The sequence below is a fragment of the Mus pahari genome, chromosome 12 (assembly GCF_900095145.1).
Source record: "Mus pahari chromosome 12, PAHARI_EIJ_v1.1, whole genome shotgun sequence".
Classification (NCBI taxonomy): domain Eukaryota; kingdom Metazoa; phylum Chordata; class Mammalia; order Rodentia; family Muridae; genus Mus; species Mus pahari.
The window spans coordinates 25,382,976-25,387,872 of NC_034601.1; positions in this window are offsets into that span (position 1 = coordinate 25,382,976).

Here is a 4,897-nt window from a genome sequence, read left to right on the forward strand (position 1 = left end):
GAGAGAGAGAGAGAGAGAGAGAGAGAGAGAGAGAGAGAGAGAGAGAGAGAGAGAGAGAGAATAATGCGAGGCGAGGAAAGAAGGGAAGAGACAAGTGGGGCTCTGGCATCCAGCTTCTACTCCATGGAGGAAATCCCTCACAGTACCATTCCATGAATCCCCAGTCGAGTGGCAACGTGAAGATGACAGAGAGCACCCAAGGGTGGCAAGGCTGTGGGCAACAGAACAGCCGGCTTTGTTCTATAGCAAAGGCAAGGTGCACAACTCTGTTACACAGCCAGGGCTGCCTTGCTCCTACAGAATGGCAGTGATTGTACCAAGAGCGCTCAGAATGCATGTCTGAATTTCCCAGGACAGAGGACTGGGCAGGAAAAGAAAGGGCTTGGACCTGTGTGTGTGTGTGTGTGTGTGTGTGTGTGTGTGTGTGTGTGTACCAAAGGAACAGACATTTCCCAAGGAGACCCAACACTGGGAGTAAGAATAACCTGAGGCCCTAACTGCCAGAGGAGCACCCCTGCCAGAGAGCACGGTGATAATCCCTCTAACAGCTCACTCTGCTTGCCATCTTTCTTTCTTGCCGTTTGTTTCGGCTTTCCTATAAACGGTAACATTGTTACAAGGCAGCTGTCACTTCTCTGTATGTTATCACTGTGTTAGACAGCAACACTATTCCTGGGTTATGCTTCAGTCTACCGGAAAGAATCTTAGTGATTGTCAATCATGGTCCCCCAAAAGCCAGAGGATGGAACAAAGCCTCAGTTTCCTCCTTAAATGGCCTTCAGTGCTGCTCCATCTCTCTCCTTCCAGGTCCCCTCATCTCCCTCCCTGCCATTGTCCTTTCACCTCTGAGGCAGCAAAGGCTATGGGGCCTCTGAGGTTCCCAGGGGTAGCTTATGGTTCTCAGCTCTTCTCACAATCCTGGCTATTCTCAGGAGTTTCGTTTGGGCCCCAGAGCAGAGAATCTCATAGAGCTTCATAGATGCAGCTTGTTCCTGCTCATTTTTAAACACAGGATTTTTCCGTGTTGCCCTGGCTATCCTGAAACTTGATACATAGACCGGGCTGGCCTTGAACTCACAGAGATCCACCTGCCTCTGCCTCCTCAGTGCTGGGATTACCACGCCCATCTAGTTCATATTTTATTGAAATAAACATGATTCTTGTATTTCATCTACTAGATAACCAGGGCAACTATAATATACTGGAAAAATAAAGTTATATTTCTAACTATCTTGCCTGTTAACTATTATCTGCCTGCCTGAAACCCCTACCCATGGACTCTGTCCCAGCTAGGGACCTCATCATGCAAGCTTTTAACGTGGAGGCCACTTTCAGGAGCAAGCGCCATGAGCAGGCTCACTCTACCAAAGCCCTCGCCTCTCCTGTGGGGTTGGACACACCGCCTCACTTCACCATTCTGGCTAAGCACCGGCATTCGATCAACAAATAGTTCCAGGCCTTGGACTAGGTGCTAACACACAGGGGTACCTCGAGCACCTTATCAATGAAGTTCAAGTGTAAGACATGGAACCACAGAGATTGTGAAGGCCGCGGAACAAGACCTCCTCACAGAGCTGACACTTGGATGGTCCTGCTGGAGTGAGGAGGCATTTGGGCTTTCTGGGAAGAAACAAGAGGGGTTATAAAGGCACAGAGGTGTGAACAGTCACCATGTCTTGCGTGTGAGAAACACAGTAGCGGTCCCCAGAAAAGGGTCATGTCAGAAGCAGAGCTACCATCCAGGCATAGGAAGAGTCAGACCAGAGTGCTATGGTGGCTTCCCAGGGACACTTGGCAGTGTCTACATTTTTGTTCTTGTCACTGGGAAAAGGTTTCTGGCCTCTGAGAGATGGGACAAGAGACATTGCTAAATGCCTTTCAGTATGTAGGCCAGCCCCCAGACAGAGAACTATGTGCTCTGGGAAATCAGTGGTGCCAAGGAGAAGAAAGACTGCTGTGGAAGACAAAGCGTTTGGGTGATAGTGTAGGGTGTGGGTTAGTAAAGGATGTGGAATGGGGAAATCCAATAAAAATGGCAGTAGCAGCTCAGGCAGGAGTGATGGTTTCCTAGCAGCCAGTTGGTGAAGTCCAGTGACGGAGTGTTTATAGTGGACTGAAGAAGCAGGTTGCTGGGGCATCCTCACCAGGGAAGCCAGAATCGTCAGAGCTGAATCATGGTTCTGTTTCCGTCTAGGTGTGAATGGCGGCTTTGTTACACTGGAGATGTCATCTACTGATCCACAAGCCCTGGTTGCCACCTTGTGATCTCAAACAGCTGCTCCTGAACCTACCTTCACATTCCTGCCAGGGGAAAGGCAAGAGAAAGGAAGCTTAGAGATTGGTCCTTCTCTTTGGGGAAACGGTCTAGAAGATAGACAGTTCAAATATCCCACTCATATCCTACTGGCCAGAGCTTAGTCATGTGATTGCTCCCATCTACAAGGGAGATGTGGTCTTGAGCCAGGCACCATGTACAAATTAAGACTCTCACAACGGTGAAACTGGGGGTGAGTGGGCTTTAAGGGGCCACCAACAGTCTGTTTCATCAGACAGATGTAGGCATGGGGAACTGGATGGTTGGCCAGAGAGCAGGATGGTGAGGGAAGAGGGAGCTGTGGAGCAGGGCTGAGCCCACTGTGGACTGTCCAGGGGAGCCTGGAACCCCCGCCTCTGAGCTCAGAGGAAGGCATGGAGGTAGAGTTCTACAAGGAGGTAAGGGTGAGGTTGGCCAGAAACGGTAACTAATCTGAAGTCTACCAACCTCTTGGCTTAAAACAGACTCCAGATTAAAGCTCTGGGAGGAAGGTGAAGTCTGTGCTTCCTGAAGTGCTTGTGTGTGGGGTGTGTGTGTGTGTGTGTGTGTGTGTGTGTGTGTGTGTGAGAGAGAGAGAGAGAGAGAGAGAGAGAGAGAGAGAGAGAGAGAGCCCTGGAACCCCTGTAAAGGAGAGAGTTAATTCCATAAAGTTATCCTTTGATCACTGTGACATATGTAAGACTTCAATCATATGTAATTAGAACAAATTAAGTAAATGCAATTAACTTTTATAAAGAGGTGACAGTGAGTGGCAGAAGTAAGGGAAGAGAACAGAAGGGAAGAGGGCACAGAGAAGGACTTAGAAAGAGGCACTTGGGAGAATGGCGAAGCCCTTCGATCCTGTGGGGAGTGAGCAGAAGCAGGAGACCGTGCCAGAGGGGAGGCGCGGGATGTGTGCTGTATGTGTGATATATGCGTGTGACAAGTGTGTGTGCATGCATGTTGGGGTCAGAGGCACCTTCCTCACTCCCTCTTTGCCCTGTTATTATTTTTAAATTTATTTATTTATTTACCCAGGGACATATGTGGAAGCCAGAGGACAACTTTCAAGTGTCAGTTCTCTCTCTCTATCATGTGGATCTGGGGACTGAACTCAGATGGTCGGGTTTGGCAGCAAGCTCCTATACTGTCTGAGCCATCTTGCTGGCCCTTCACCTCGTTTTTAAAAAATTTATTCACTCTACATCCTTATCACTGTCCCCTGGTCACCCTCTCCCACAATCCTTTCCCCCTCCCTTCTCCTCCGAGAGGGTTGAGCCCCGCCTTGGGTATCCCCCCACCCTGGCAAATCTAGTATCTACAGACCTAGGCGCATCCTCTCCCACCGAGGTCAGACAGAGCAGCCCAGCTAGAAGAACATAGCCCACAGACAGGCCCTTTGCCTCATTTTTAAATGAGGTGAACCTGGAGCTCACTGACTGGATAGGCTAGCTGGTTAGCAAGTACATCCCCAAGTCTTTGCCTCCCCCAGCTCGGGATCACAGGCACATGCTGCCATTTCCTACTACTGCATAGGTGCTGGAGATCCAAACTCAGGTCCTTAGCTTATGCTCCACCGGATGCCTTGGTGGTCACCCATCCGGGGCCCTACTATGAGACATTGTTACCATGTAGAGTCTGGCATCTACCTGCATGAGAATTCACTTGGTCCTGACTTTCTGTGGGTCTGGAGGAATATAACAGGCATCTTCCATCACAGTTTCCTATGGATTTTTAAAGGACTGAGAATCCAACATACCCATAGATCAAATGAGAGTGTCTACTGGAGAGGTGGGGACCGAGAAAAAGAAGATGGAGTGAATGGCTGTGAAGGCTGACCCAGGGAGTGTGCTCCCAGCAGCCTGGAACAGGATCTCGAAGGCAGAGAGGGCCCATGTTTCTGATGGCATTAAGTCTCAGCTCCGCAAGTCCCTCTCTGAGCCTTCCTGTCCCAAGCCATGAGCGTCCCTAGCAACCGCCTCGCCTGAATAACCCAGAGCTAGAAGACAAATGTGGTGTGAGAGCCCAGTGCAGGCCCCTGGTTCAGCAGCTGAGTGGGAGCACCTCGAGTTCCCCAGCTTTCACGCCCGCAGGACTGATGCTCTCAGCATCCGAGAACACAGGTAACCTTGGAGGAAGCGACTGGATCGTGCCTTCTGGGCCAGAGGGGATGAATTTGGGCTCCATGAAGTTCACCCGCGCATCTCTCAACAGTAGGGTGCTTGTTATAACTGCTTCGTCAGGGGATTTCATCCTGTGTAAACATCAGGGGTTATTTGCACATATTTAGAAGGCTAAGTCATGGAAGATACAATCTGAGGGAACCACTGGCCATACGTATGGTTGACCTAAATATCACATGTGGTGCATGACTGTGTCAGGTGCCACGCTCAAGTTGAAGAGGGATGCCAGAAATACTGAAAATATATAGAATAATGATAATGGGACAAGCAAGCAGACAGTCACCTTCTTAACATCCTTAGCGACAACTCCCAGACTCATCCCCAGCCCATACCCAGTTATTAGTGGTGTTTCTCCAGAGATGAGTTTCCTAAGACTGCTCCGGGTCTCTCGGCATGTGCTCCTCATGATGGTGACTGCAGA